Below are 16,185 nucleotides of genomic sequence, written 5' to 3'. Positions count from 1 at the left end.
GCACAAGAAATGGCTGCAAGATTAAAGGCTATCAAAGATGAACATGAATGTGCTCATCAACTCCTGAATCACTGCATCTATAGAGGCACCACTGGAAGCCTGAAATAGGTAGTTTAAAACAAATGAAAGGAAGAACTACTGCTTGGCACAGCTGGTTGTCAGCTTATAAAACTCATTAACCCCAGAGGTGGTAGAGGCAGCAAATACTAATGGACTCCAGGTGTGTCTAGGCAAGTTCAAGGTTTCTACAATTAAGGAGAGTAGCCGAGAAGGGGGCCACGGACATTGTTTGAGCACCCACTCTACTCCCCGCACTGGGCTAGACTGAGCACCTTATCTTAGGGATCTCTCCAAATCTGTTTCCTTCTATGTAAAGAGCTATTATCATCTACCTATTGGGGTGGGGGTTGTAATCGTTAAATGAAATAACATATATAAGGCACTTCGCACCAGCCTGGCACCGTGTTAATGCTCAGCATAAATTAACCATTATTCCTGGAAGTAAAAATAACGCATGGAATCGTGTTAACACTTCGCCAGTAGGAAAGAATCTTCACAAAACCTGCATCTCATACCAAGAAACTAGGTTCAATTATCCTCCTATATGGACACTTCACTGATCAAAACTTAAAAAAACCTAACCTTCAGCCTTTGGGATTGCACATAAATAGAAGAACAATTTGATTATTTTCCTCCCTTGTCATTTTCAGCCAGGGCAATCTTGAACTAAAGCAGCAAGAGAATGATCATCTGCTTCGAGCACCCCCCACCTCCTGTCACGTCTACCAAGAGCTTTCAGGGGACCAACACTGTGTCAGGCACCAAATGAAATAGTCGCATAAGACTTCTGCCTTCCTATGTGGAGATTTTTGTGCAGAGTTTGTGGTTATTGTGGTACACAGACGACATGAAAACAGATTCATATCACCAGAAGCCAGATCGCAAAGAAAACCATCCCAGATTTTCCAGCTTAGTCACGCTTGTAACCAGCTTCCTTTCCTGCGAACCTGAATGTAGCCCCTTGGCGGTCTGCCTTGCTGGACGCTGCACCCCTTGAAGGCAATGATCACTCAGTTCTGTCTTTTCTTCTCTGGATCCATAAACCCCTCATGATACAAAGTAGATTTTGCCACAGAGACAGTGAGAGAGGGAGAGGGTAGAGAGTTGGATGGATGCATGGTGGCAAGATGGCTGGATGCTGCAGCATAGTTTAATTAATTGACCACAGCATCAGCTCTAAAGTGATATTAGGGGGTGCCTGGGTGGCTCAGTCAGTTAAGCGTCTGCCTTCGGCTCAGGTCATGATCCCAGGGTCCTGGGATCGAGCCCCGTGTCAGGCTCCTTGCTTAGCGGGGAGCCTGAACCTCTGCCTGCCACTCCTCCCTGCTTGTGCTCTCTCTCTCTCTCTCTCTCTGTGTGTCAAATAAATAAATAAAATCTTTTAAAAAAATAAAGTGATACTAGGTTCCAAAATGAGCTCTGCCATTATTTAGTTGTATGGCCTTGAAAAAGTTGCTTGATCTCTCTGAGCCTCAGTTTCCTTAAGTGTAGTATGAGGCTAATGCTAGTACCTACCTGTAAGTTTGTTGTAAGTATTAAGTAAGCAAATACACAGAAAGCACTTACCTATCAACGCACGTTAATTGAGCTCATACCACGTGCCAGGCCCTGGTCTAAGAGCTGGGACTACCTCATTAAGCAAAACAGATAAAAAATCTCTGCCTTCATAGAGTTTCTATTCTAATTGGGAAAGCAGGCAAAACACAATAAATTAGAGAATTATCTAGTATATGAGAGGGCAAGGGTTTTTAAGGGGAAAGTAGAGCACAGTAAGGCGGTAGGGAAAGGTTTACAATTTAACTTAAAATGGTCAGGGTGATCCTCACAGAGATGGGAGCACTTGAGCAATGACTCAAAGGAGTGAGGGAGTGAGCCAGAGGGATGTCTAGGGGAGAGCATTCCAGGCACAGGAAATAGCCAATGCAAAGGCCCTGAGGTGGGACTGTGCCTGGTACGTCTGGTGTGGCTGGAGCAGCAAGAGAGAGGGGCAGAGTAGCAAGAGATGAGGTCCAAGGGGGAATGGAAGGTCAGATACCATAGGACCTGATGGGACACAGTATGGCTTTGGCCTTTTTCTTGTTTTCTTTGAGTGACATGGGGATCCTTTCTGAGCAGAAGAGGGACAAGGTCTGATTTACCCTCTGATGGGGTCACTTTGACTGTTGTGTGGAGGACCTGCCACCTGATTGGGGCACAGTGGTAACTGTTATGAATGCTCGGCAGAAACAGCTACCTTCTTGGGGGTCTTAGCAAAGCTGTTCGTCTTCCTAATTACTTACACCATCTGTTTTCATCGACCGCAGCAAAGGGCTCTGCAGAATTGAATAGAAGGAGCTAGTAGCTGGCACTGCAACTCTGCATGACTCACTGTCAAGGTGCTCCCCAGAGCCAAGGGGGAGTGGGCATGTGTGCGGACACGTGGTTGACCCCCACGAGGGGGATCCTCTGAAGCTGCTCCTCGCCTTGCCCTTCTGCTAAGGGACACTTCCCCCTAGCTGTCAGGCAGCCTCTTCTGGGCCAGAGGAATGAGCATATTCTCCCCAAAGTTGGCCATGAGGACATTCACAGCGCTCTTCCGAACAGGCCTGACCTCTTCCCATCCTTCTTTTCCTCTTCCTCCTCCCCCGCCCCCTTCTTCTTCTTCATCCACATCCTCACCCTTATCACCGCTGCCTGAGACCATGCTGGGCCCTCTACGTGCGTCACCTAACTTAATCTCCACTATCCCTGTATGAGACGGGGACTAGGCTCTCCCCGTTGAACCCAGGGAGAAACTGAGGCCCGAAGAGGTCAAGTCACTTGCCTGAGCTCCCACTGCTGGCCCAGGGCAGAGCAGGACTGTGACCACAAATAGGACGGCTCCAGAGCCTGAGCCCAGAGCCTTTATGCTGCCTGCCTGCCTGCAACTGCTGTTTTTCTGGAGGCTCTTACTCCTTCAGCCTATCTGAAATGTGGTTAATGTGGCCCTCGGTCTGTAGAGAAGGAGAAACAGCAAGGTGGGGTAAAAAGGACATACAGCCCCGTACCGGGCCGGTCTGGCTTCCCACGGCGGCGGATTTGTACAAGCCCACACTGTGTCCTGATATTCACCTGGGGGTGAGCACGTGCACATAGGGAGACAAAGCGAAGGTAGATCCGGAATGCGTGCAGATTGGGCTCTGGCCGTGGGCAAGGCTTACCTTACCTTGGGAGGAGCATCCTGGAGGGGGTTGAGAGCCCCCAGAAGCGAAGCCTCACTCTGCCCTTGGCTAACTGGGACGCCTCTACCTCTTCACACCCCTGTTTTCTCTTTTGTAAAATGAAGGGGAGTGTAGTGCCCACCTCACAGCCTTGTTATGGGGATCGAATGTGCAAAGGCACAATGATATAGGAAAACCTCTGAACGCCACGAATGACGAAATACATAAAGACACGGCTCACTTCTGGTACTTGGCCCAGAGGAGGCCGTCTACTCGCCAAGGTCTTTTAAAGAGAGTTTGAGCTGTGGGTCAAAGGGAAAGTTTACCTTGGAAGCCCGGTCCCCACCTTTGGAATTAAAAGGCTTGGACCAGGGCGGAGGGGAGAGGGGGGGACACAGGGAGGCATATCCAGGACTGCCCGCATCCCAGGTTGGAGGCCTGTGAACACCGCTCAGCTTGGGCAGCCCCAGGCCTCTGTCCCCATGTGAGCTCCTTAAGGGAAAGCCTTCCAGTTGTTCTGGAATGGTACTGGGGATGACTCACTCTCCCCAACAAGGTCTATCTAGTGTAGAGGAGGCGTCTATCGAGGGCACAGCTGCCACAAAGCTTCCTGCAGTAACGTCTTCTGGTGGGATCCAGTTTCCTTCACACTGAGCATGGAGGAAGATGGTTAACAAAGCAGCCCTTTCAGGGTTACCTCACTGCATAAAAGAGGGCAAGTACTCTCTGAAACCCAGCTGTGTCCATGATGCTCACTGCTGGCTCCCCAGCTCCCAGCACAGTACCTCGACTTTCAGTATCTGCGGAAGGAGGGAATAAAGAAATAACGAAAGAAAGGAGGAAAAATCGAGCTTTTTAAAAAATAATACCTTCGGTGTTCGCCTGACCAAACAAATGTGCCAACGTCACGGGGCAGACACTGCTTTCCTGGTCAGGAGAGAAACGTGGGACCCACTTGGGGGGAGGGAAGCAGCCACTAGGGTCCCCCGCCCAGGTATGACTCATCTTCCCCCAACACCCGGTAGGTAACTCAGCCCCGCCTTCAGGCAGTTCCCTCCTCCCCAGGCCCTTCTCCAGAAACCCACCACTGTAAAGTATAAATAAAGCAAACCACATTATTGCATGCGTCTCCATCTGTTAATTAACAAATAAATCAGCCCCGTCTCACCAATTAAGGAAGGATATCTGGGACCACAAAACGTGACTGACTCCTCTCAGTGAAAATGAAAGGTGTTTGTCACGGGCGTCCAGGTGACGATGGGGGCTGCCTGCCTGTCCCACCAGCCCCTGCCTGCTTCTCACAGCCCAGATTCTCCACCCGCCCGGGGCCTGAGGGAAGCCGGGGAGCAGGCACCGTGCAGAGCTGCCCCTGCGCAGGGCTCTCTGGGCGGCCCCTGCCACTAAGCTTCGGGCAGTGCATCCAAGGTGCTGAGGGCTGAGTTCAGACTGCCCTTCCCCCAGCCCGCCCTCCCAGCATCTCTGCTCCACCTCTTCCATGAGGTCTGTACCTGAGGCTGACCCAAGAGCCAATGTGGCATTTCTTTTCTTCCCCCATCTTCACTGAGATATAATCAACAAATTCAAATTATAGCTATTTCAGGTGTCTGATTTGATGTTTTGACATACATATATGTTGTGAAAAGCAGTTTCTTAAACTGAGGTCTGAGGACCACCAGCATCAGAATCCCGGGGAGCATGTAGAAGTGTAGACCCTCGGACCTCAGCGAATCCCATAGGGTCAGAATCTCTGGGAGTGGGACCAGAATGATGCCACTTTAGCTGGCTCCCCAGGAGATTCTCAGGGTTTGACCACCCCTGTACAAAACCCTCCTTTTCCTCTGCTTGGGGACCTAGGTGTTCTGTCATTTATAGTGACAAAACGGGGAAGCTTCTTTGGGGCGCCTGGGTGGCTCAGTTGGTTAAGCGACTGCCTTCGGCTCAGGTCATGATCCTGGAGTTCCGGGATCGAGTCCCGCATCGGGCTCCCAGCTCAGCAAGGAGCCTGCTTCTCCCTCTAACCCTCCCCCTCTCATGTACTCTCTCTCATTCTTGCTCTCTAATAAATAAATAAATCTTAAAAAAAAAAAAAAAAACGGGGAAGCTTCTGGCAAGTGGAACAGGATCATGGGAGGTCCATGGTGGAGGGACCCTTGGTCCCACCTTCACTGCGCGGGCAAGGGGAACAGGGCCCAGGGGAGGGGTTGGTTTTTTCCCCTCAGCAAAAAGACATGTGGAAGTTCTAGCCCCTGGGGCCTCAGAATGAGAAGTTATTTGCAAATCGAGTCTTTACAGAGGCCCACATTAAAATGAGGGCACGAGACAGAACAGGTGTCCTTATGAAAAGGAGAAATGTGGGCACAGAGACAGACATGCACAGAGGGAAGCCTGGAAGAGACACAGAGAGAACATCATGTGAAGGCTACAGCTCTGTTGTCACAAGCCAAGGAATGTCTGGAGCTACCAGGAGCTGGACGAGGCAAGGAAGGATCTTCCCCTACGGTTTTCAGTGGGAGCATGGCCCTGCCAACACCTTGATTTGAGACTTCTAGGCTCCAGCACTGTGAGACAATAAATTTCTCTTGTGCTAAAGCCACCCAGTTCGTGGTACTTTATTATAGCAGTCCAAGCCGACCCATCCAGCCCATAAAGGGAACATGACTTGCCCAAAGTCATCCCCCACACTGCCACCACATAGTCTCCTTCTCACCCTTTGTCCCTACAAGGCATGACCCCCAGCCCTCTAGAAATGTAATGCAGAGCAGGTGACCCCTCTAAAGCATTTTTCCACATGCAGAAAACAGAGGGGTAGTCACTCAATGTGACAAGGACCCCTGGGGGCTCACCCAGCAGACAATACCTGCAGAGCCATCCTCCCCCTCGCCTCCAGATCCTTCCCTCTGAGGCCAACCCTCCAAGGTCTCCAAGCCCCTGATGCCTACCTCTACCGCTCCATGGTATGCAGGTTACTCCACAGCCCTTATGAAACTGTCTCGCAAGCCCCTGGTCTACAAGGCCCAGATAGGGTGGGAGGGGAGGCCACTACCAGGATGGAGAATTCCATGTGGTTTAAGAATTCTGCATTAATGGGTGTTATGCACAAACAATGAATCATGGAACACTACATCTAAACCTAATGATGTAATGTATGGTGATTAACATAACAATAAAAAAATTAAAAAAAAAAGAATTCTGCATTAAGGAGCAAAACAAAATTCTTTGAGCTCTTGTCCCTAAATTGTGTTGTGGGTCATGGGAATAGGACACAGGATTTCTGAGCTCTTGAGGGAGACACCCCCAGACAGAAGGCTAGAAGCACTTTACGATCCTCTCCAACCCCAGGGCCCTGGGAGCAAGAGAAGCTGGTGTCCAGGGGCGGGAGGGCTCCGTAGCCAGCCCTGAGTGAGCAGGAGGTCCCACACACTGCCATTGGTGCCTCAAAGGTCCCAACAGGAGGAAACTTGTCATGCCCGAGAGTAACATATCTATGAGGAAAGTCATTTGTGATGAGAAAGGAGAGAGAGAGAGGGAGAGAAGAGGGAGAGCATGCAATCAAATTAATTCTAATGACACTGATAAGGAGATTTGGAAGCACAGCCAATGACTCCATTAAAATAATGACTTTGGGTCTCTTCTGTCATCACCTGGGGTCTTTTCCCCCTCCCTTGCCACTGTATCTCGAGAGTGCAGGCAATGACCACTGTGTGGGGAGACAGGCAGGACAGCAGGGATGGAGACTGATGCCACAGAGGAGCAAACCCTCTTTCTACCCACTGGCTCCTGATCATCAGCAGTCAGGCCTTTTGGTTGGCAGCTACAGGGAGGGAAATAAATCACATCATGACTATGTGATCAGGAGACATGGATGAAGGAGTCTGGCCTAGAGCCTCTGCCATCCCCCTCTTGTGGCCAGAGGTCCCATGACACCCCAGGGTGGACACAGGCCCACTCTGCTCCATGCATGGACCATCATGTCAGTGGTGGCCCCTGGAGTTGCACAGAGTGACAGCTCTGGTAGACACCCACACATGTATGCAGGCAGCTTCATAAGACAACAACCAGACAACAGGAAAGATGTCTAGTAGAATTTCCCCAGATTCCCCAGAATGAAACCTACATTCCCTTCTGTGTTTGCTTATCTTTAACTTTTTTCATTGAGATGAAATTCATATAAAGTAGACAATTTAATACATTGACAGTGTTATGTAACCACCGTCTCTGTTTAGTTCCAAAATTTTTTCATCACCCCCAAAGGAAATCCCATACCTCTACTCCCTCCTCCCAGCCCCTAGCAACCACCAATCTGCTTTCTGTCACTACAGACTTACCTATTCTGGACGCTCATGTAAATAGAATCATACAATAGAGAACCTCTATGCCTGCCTCTTTCAGCTTGCATCATGTTTTTGAGGTTCATCACATGGCAGGAGGTATCAGTAGTCCATTCCTTGTTGTGGCTGAATAATATTCCTTTGTATGGATGTACCACAGTTTGTTTATCCATTTATGTGTTGATGGACATTTGGGCTAAATCTACATTTCTGATGGGACCCAGAGCTCTCTTTCCCCAGAATGAGTGCACCACCCCTTGCTTTCCATCTCTGTTCTGCCTCCACTCCCACTCCCAGGAGAACTCTCTCCCCATCACATGTTCAGGCTGTCTTCAGCTGAAAAAGATAAAGACACCTTCACTTGAGCCCTCACTCTGGGCCTCTAGGAAAGAGGGGAAGACGCAGAGCTGTCTGCAGTCTGGTCTCAATTTTGCAATCCCAAACTCTCAATTAAGGAGAATTTGTTTTGTTGTAAATATTTATTTATTTATTTGAGAGAGAGATAGAGGGAAGGAGAGCACAAGAGGGAGAGTGAGAGGGAGAAGCAGATACCCTGCTGAGCAGGGAGCCCAACATGGGGCTCAATCCCAGGACCCCGGGATCATGACCTGAGCAGAAGGCAGATGCTTAACTGACTGAGCCACCCAGGTGCCCCTCAATCAAGGAGAATTTGGACAAAGTTATTTAGGTTGAACTACTACTATACTTGGTGTATTTGTTCCACCCTGGGCAGACAGGTAAGTGTGCACACATTCTGATCCTCTCAACCACTGGGGAGGATTAATTGGCCAAACTGAGCCTGGCATGTCCCAGAAGACCATGCTATGGGCCAGGATTTGGTTTCATCTAATGTGCCCTCATTGAGTATCTGCTCCAAGCTGGGCACCATGATAAGCCCCGGGATATATAAAGATCAATGAGACATGGCTTTTGGACTCTTGGTCTAGAAAAAGAATGTGCAGGAATAGCAGTAAGACAGGGAAGACAGACCCTGAGTCATACAGTAGTCCAGGAACCCAGAGGAGGGGAGCTGTCTTCTGACAGACCTGGAAAGGGAAGGTTTCTCAGAAAATGTGACCTCAGGGGGCACCTGGATGGCTCAGTCAGTTGAGCATCCGACTCTTGATTTTGGCTCAGGTCATGATCTCAGGGTCATGAGATCAAGCCCCACGTCTTTGGGCTCCATGCTCAGCGAGGAGTCTGCTTGAGATTCTCTCCCTCTCCCTCTGACCCTCCCCACCACCCCCCACCCTGCCGTGTGTGCACTTGCATTCTCTCTCTCAGATAAATAAAATAAATCTTAAAAAAAGAAGAAGAAGAGGAAGCAACCTCAGGACTGAAGGAGAGTGAGCACTGTTTGACCAGGAGAAGAGCTTCCTGAGTGGACTTCAAAAGCAAAAATATGCGAAGGCTATGGTTTGCGTGGGGAGTCTTTTCCCCCACCGTGGCCACGAACGAAGGACAGGCTGGAGAGGCACACAAGGGCATGGGCCACCAGATTGCGGAGGGCCTGGGGCATCAGAGTAAGGCATCTGTCCTAAAGTATTTGCAGGTTTGTGACCTGAGGAGGAAGGACCAGAAGGGGCAGAAGGCTGGAGGCCGGGAGGCCAGGCAGGAGGCTGCAGGGGTGGCACTACCCAGCCCTGAGCTGCTGACCCAGCAGCACCTGCGGTACTCTGCGGAAGACAGGCTGAGGGCAACACCTTGCTGAAAGGTGGTGAGCAGGCCCTGTAATTAACATGGTAATTTATGCAAGATTAAGAAAACCAGTGGGGAGCTTGTAGAGACTGGGAGGTTGGAACCCTCCACCCTGCCCTGCCCCCGCACCGCGCTGTCTGAAGTTGGGCAGCCACAGGAAGTGTGGAAAGGAAGGAACTGCTTCAAGAAAATATGTCAGAAGAGGATGAATGGGGTCGTTCAAAATAAACTGCTGTGCTTCTTGCATGTCCAAACCAGGAAATCATCAAAGAGCAGTTTCCCACAGAGCCCAGACGTGTAAGGGGGTCCTGTCCTGCTTGACACCCTCTTTGCCATTCGGAGCCTGAGGAGAACCTCCCAGGTCAAAACCCAGCTCCAAGCAGAAGGTGTCTGCACCCACTGGAACCACCCGACCCTCCAGCCAGTGCAGCTGCTGGCTCCGCGCTTCCCAGACAGAGCGGCTGGACTGCCCAGGCGGGGTCCGGCGAAGCCTCCACCCCCTCCCTGTGCTGCCACTTGTCAGAGCCAGGCAAGAGAGATGCCAGCCTCATCCCTAGCCTGAAAGCCCATTCGGGGCGCTGGAAGATGAATTATGTTTCATTTATATCAAAGAAGCAATCTCAGAGCCCATTTGTGATCAAATTTGCTGTCAGAGAAACTTTGCTTTATCTCATTACATCTGATATCTCTTGGCTTCTTGTCCTTGAGACTATTAAAGTTTAATGTCAAATTCAAGATGAAATGAAATCTTTGCTGTATCATCTCATCAGGACCTGAGCATTCCCCCTTCCATCTAAAATTTTTTGACAACTAATTACAATGGGGGTGGGGGGGAGGGAAAGGGAAAGACCTACTTCCCTTCCATTTGCTGAAAATGCCATCATTTGAAGGGGTTGCCAAGGAGCACAGTGGCCTCGTGGTGGCGGAGAGCAAGGAGAGGTGCTTGTCACCCTTTGGCTCCTCTCTGTCATCCCTTCACCCCGAACCCAACATCCCTGGGACCAGTGACATCTGTTTTCATCCCTGTTCTTACAAGGCCTTCCTGCCCAGGGCACATGGTGGCAGAGAAGACACACTGGACCGGGAAGCAGACGGGCCCTGGATTCCAGGCTCTGCCAACTGCCTGACCATGGGCCAGTGAACAATCTCCGGTCTCGGTTTCCTCCGCTGTAATACAAGGGGTTTGGACTAGAATCACGTAACTCCCCCTTAGGCACTGGGAGGGCAAGCGGATAACTGAATAGCTGTGGGTGGAACCACAGGGGTTGGGGACTGTGGCAAAGAGAAGCGTATAAGAATTAAACAAACACCAGAACATCACATCTGTGGCCTTATTTATCATGACAACTCTGAGACAAGTTGATTTCCGAGGCTTATGATCACCTCTAAAGAAGAAAAGTGCCCACAGTAAACAGGCTTTAGACTGGGAATATGTTTTCCCTGGTATAGAGTTGGTGCATTGATTAATAACACTGATTGAAATCCACCTGTGCAATACAGAGCTCTCAGAAGGTCCAGGGACACACAGCTCAGAATTCCTAAAAAGCAATGTACTTTAAAAAAAGGGGGGGGGGTTTTAAAAAAAAGCAATATATTACAAATGTATGAAGAAGTTCATTTATTCAACAAAAGCTACTAAGCATCCCTGATGTATGCCTCCACTCTTCCAGGTACTAGGGATTCAGCAGTTAGCAAGAAAGATAAAAATTCTTAACCTCGTGGAGCCTAAACACTGTGGGAGGAGGACCCACAATAAATGTGATAACGAAGGAATTCATTCATTTAAACAAATCTTCAAATTCCTAAAGTAGACAGGGCCAAAGGAGTGATGTGAATGCTGGGATGTTAAGATATCTCAGACCCCTGACTCACTATGTGACCATGGGTGGTTTGCTAGCCTCTCACAGCCTTCGTTCCTTTATCCATAAAACAGGTACCTACCTCTTTGAGCGAAGTGAATTGGGTTTGTGTGAAACGCCTGGCACATAGGAAGTCACCGTATCTATTGGCACAATCGTCTGGGCAGGCGCTCTGGAGAAGCTGACCTCTGACCAGCAGGCCTCGTGTGCCAGCCCTGAGGACAGCAGCTGGTGTAAAGCAGAGCCCACAGCTCAGAAGAAGGTCCCAATTGTCTTCCAAATAGCTACTCTGCTGGAAGAAATCAGGAATTACTTGATGCACTTGGCCAAGCTAGGATCCAGCTTCTTTTTTTTTTTTTTTTAAGATTTTATTTACTTATTTGAGAGAGAGAGAGCATGAATGCGGGGAGGAGCAGAAAGAGGGAGAAGCAAGCTCCCCACTGAAAAGGGAATCTGATGCAGGGCTTGATCCCTGGACCCTGGGATCATGACCTGAGCCTAAGGTAGACGCTTAACCGACTGAGCTACCCAGGCACCGCGGATCCTGCTTCTTAATAATTTCTTGGTCTTCTTCACTTGCCCTTCCCTCTGCCTAGCCATATTCAGGGGAAGTTCTTCATGGGCTCTCACCCATATCATTTCTACAGCAACCAAATGCCAGGACTTCTACAGTTTTCTTCAGAGGAATCAGTATCGTAAAGCCAGTCTGTAATCTAAGTCTCTGAAAGTGTGAAGGCAGCAATTTATTCCTTAGCCCTTCTATTCTCTGGGGGGAAAAAATAATAATCCAAAATGTTGGTAGGTATTTTCTTTAAAATCAGAATATCTGGATGCCAGAGCCAACACTCATCTTTACCAACAGCCCTATTAAGTAGTTACCACCACCACCCACCCCATTGTAAAGGTGAGTAAACTATCAGAAACTTCAATGACTGCCCAAGGTAGCCCAGCTGGTGGGCGACACAGCAAAGACATAAACTGCATCCGTTGGCTTCAAATGCCGTAATCTAACTACATACAGTATTGACTCATTGTTCGCTGAATGACATATTCCTGAATGAGGTATGACATAAGCCAGGGAGACTGCGTCCTTTAAACAAACACGCCAGATTTCATGCATCCAAGTTAATGTTGTCCCTTGTAAGGTAGGACTCTGGGAGGCTCTGCATTTATCCCAGTGATGTTACCACTCACTGTTTTGTTTTGTTTTTGGCTTAAGTTTTGTTTTTTGTTTTTTGTTTTTTGTTTTTTGTTTTGTATTCTTTGCTTTCATTGTTGTGAATCTGCTCCAAGACAGTAAACCTTTAATGTTTTGAGGGTAAATTCAATTCCTGGAAAAAGACCAAACTTGTTTGGAGCCAAATCTTGCCAATAAGGTAGACAAGTAGTTTATATTAAACTGAAAAAAACAAAAAAACAGAACTATGTGCCTGGGGCTCAATAAATATTTGTTGACTAGCAATGGCAACAAAATGAAAATTAAATACAAGTTGTTTGATTCTAAAGAAAAGAGACTAGTTTTATTCTTTGGCTCATAAACCTTCTCTGAAAGTAATTCCAGAAAAGAAATTCCAAAGCATTTCAAACAGTGGTGGAGTCATAAGAATAGGAGCATCATACCAAGGGGGGTTCGGCTTGGAGGACGATCTATGGTTACAGAAGTTCTAGATTTCAAATCAACATGTAAGGAGTCCCAAGTACACGTAGGACAAGTTCTAAACACTGTGTGTAACTAAATAAGAACAAAATTCTCCAAGAGCTCCCAATCCTTTGGGGGAGGGAAGCAGGAAAGATGCCTATAGAAAAGCAATAAATACCCATGATACAAAGCAGACCATAAGACACTCCAGAAGGACCAGGGGAGGCATCCAAGGGAGGCAGGGAGACTTCTGGCTGGAGGGTCGGGAAGAGGCTTTGTGGGGGAGGCAGCATTGAGCTGGGCATAAAGCAATGCTTCCAGATCTTTTCACGACATGGCACACCCAGAAAATGGCTAGCTCACTGGGACAAAGGGATTATGCTCCCCATGGATGAGAACGCTGGCCAAGAGGGCTTCCGGTGGCTCCAGCCCCATCCGGCAGCCCTCAGGGCTGAGGAGAATGAATTCCTCACAACACATGGGTTGATAAGACCTGTCTTAAAGAAGGGATGGAACTTCAACAAGTGGGTTGGGAGAAAAGGCATTGGCAAGCTCACAAGCACAAGACAGAGAGGAATTGAGTGTTGGGTGTGTTCTGACCGCAGGCTAATATCCCGTTGGCAGGAGGGCAGGAACCCAAGGGGGAATGAGGGAGTTACAACCAGGGAAGCGGCTTGAGGCCAGTGAATTGGGGGCCTGGATTGCCATGTTAGTGACTCTGGAAGTGATTCCACAAACCGATGGGGCGCTGAGTAGTATGTTTGGGGGTAGAGAGAGAGTGGGAAGAAACCCTCACATTGCTTACAGTTTACTTAAAAACAGCCGTAAAGAATAAACTTTAAACAAACAGACAAAGCCCCAAAGCTAGGATTCAAGCCTTTCTCCCGCTTGGACCTTAGCAGGGTGCCCTGCTTAGAGAAAAAGGCCCAGTTGATTCGGAAATAAGATGAAAACCTCCAATCCCCAGTTTAAAAAAAAAAAAAATGCTGTGAGGCTACAGAGTAAACACCCGTGTGTCCTCAGGAGCCCAGAGTCCCCGGGAACTAAAAGCAAGCAGACTCCTTCATGTGTTTTCTGTGTGTCCCCTTAGTAGTTTGAGTCACTGCGGCTATGGTCCGCCCTGACCAAAGGGAGACTTAGAACCCAGCAAACCGACGCCCTGAGGTGTGGTACCAGCCTGCCCTCGGGCTGGGGGACAGTACTCTGAAGATGGCTGCCAGCGTTGCTATGGAAATTTAATTCCCCACCAGAAGCAAATCCCATTCTAAAGGACAGGAATGGCCATGTTAGGTCAAGAACGAAACATGAACTGGGGGAAAAGACTGCTTTTCAAGAGAACCAGACAATTAATTAAGCAGAGGAACCACCCTACAAAGAGAAAATTGCAGATACCTAATGCAAGCGATCTTTATTCTGTTCAAGGGCAGTTTTTAAAAGTGCCTACAAGGGATGTCGTGCCGGGGAGCGTTCGCTATGTCATCAGAGGAGAGGTGTACAAGGTGGCCAGAGGGAGGGAGGTGAGAGGTCAGGAGGAACTTCCCCAGCTCTTACAACTCTTCAGTTGTAAGACACTGATCTGTGTTCCTGAGGAGAGTGGTGAATCTGCCTCTCTAGGAATTCCAAAGAAGGGTAAAATTAGGTACATGTCCCAGGTGGTTCCGGTTAGTGCCTTCCAAACATTTTGAGTCAAAAACCTCTGGAAGGGTCCAAAACCCCATTTCCATAGGTGCAACCCTAACTCAAGTTCTCTCCGTTCCCCCAATGTCACTGTCTACGCGTGCGGTGAAGGTGTATGTGTGAGCTGAGCCACGAATAGAAACCAGCTGCCTCAAAAGGCGTGTGTGGACACCCCACTCCTATCCGGGCACTGTCTTCTTCCTCTCTCCTCTCTCCATCGCCCTCCAGCCCACAGTCCAGAGTTTATGGACGGAAGTGACAATTCAGTGTGCAAACATTAGTTGGGCCACCATTATGTTTGAGGCACTGTGTTCGATGCCACGGGGAAAACAAAGAGGTGAAGATTTTACCCCCTGCCTTCAAAGAACTTGTCTGGAAGGAAGCTCGAACGGGACCACATAAAAAGGTAATAGGTCAGTTTAGGGGGTTTCCGTGGAAAACGCAGGCCCATGAGAAGCTCTGGAAAGGGGTAGCTCTTTCTTTGGTAGGCTGGCCAGAGAAGGCAAAGAGAAAATCTCTTTCTTTTTTCTTTTTAATTATGGTAAAAAAAAAAAACAAACAAACACATAACATAAAATTTACCATCTTAAACATTTTTAAGTGTACAACTCAGTAGTTAAGTACATTTACACTGTTGTGCAACACACCTCCAAAACTCTTCATCCTGCAAAACAAACCTTATATCCATTAAGCCACAGGTCCCCATCTCTCTCTCCCCCCCAGCCCCTGGTAACCATGATTCTACTTTCTGTCTCTGGGAATCTGACTACTATAGACACCTTACAAAAGTGGAATCACACAGTACTTGTCCTTTTGTGACTGGCTTATTTCACTTCGCACAATATCCTCAAGGTTCATCCAAGTTTTAGCATGCATCAGAATGTCCTTCCTTTTTAAGGCTGAATAATATTCTCCTGTATGTAATACCTCATTTTGTTTACCGATTCATCCATCAATTGACATTTGGGTTCCTTCCCTCTTGGATACTGTGGATAATGCTGCTAGAAACGTGGGCATGCAAGTATCTCTTTGAGATCCAGCTCGTAGTTCTTTTGGATATGGACCCGGAAGTGAGATTGCCGGATTGCATGGTAGTTCTATTCTATTCATTTATTTATTTAGGAACCACCATACTGTTTTCCATAGCAGCTGTATCATTTTACAATCCCACTAAAAGTGCATGACGGTTTCAATTTCTCCAAATCCCCCTGAACATGTGTCATTTTCTGCTTTTTTAACAGTGGCCCTCCTAATGGGTGTGAGGTGACATCTCATTGTGGTTTTGATTTGCATTTCTTCAATAATTAGTGATGTTGAGCATCTTTTCATGTGTCTGTTGGCCATCTGGATATCATCTATTCAAGTATTTTGTCCATTTTTCAATCAGGTTATTTTGGGCTTTTTTGTTGCCATTAAAGGAAGAGCATCTTGAGTGGAGTTGGGAAGAGAGAAGAATGTCTGGGTGTAGAGAGGAGGCAGGCTTTTGTCAGATCAGGTGACCCAGGCAGAATGCTTTAAGGAAGGTGAAGCTGACATGTTGTGTGGACCAGACAGGCACAGGTGTGGGCCAAGTCTCCAAACCAAAATCCTGAAGCAATGTGCCTGGCATCTGGAGAGCCTAAGGGCCACAGACGCACACCCCCTGCCCCCCTTAGCTAAAGTAAAGCTCTGCAGTTAAATGGGACCGGCTTCCTTGTTACTGTTATTTCTCAAACGTGTCTCATTGGGGAGAGGGCTCTCGACTC

Source organism: Leptonychotes weddellii, chromosome 11 (assembly GCF_054177405.1).
Source record: "Leptonychotes weddellii isolate Sample4059 chromosome 11, ASM5417740v2, whole genome shotgun sequence".
Taxonomy (NCBI): Eukaryota; Metazoa; Chordata; class Mammalia; order Carnivora; family Phocidae; genus Leptonychotes; species Leptonychotes weddellii.
Note: the sequence above shows the minus strand (reverse complement) of the source record.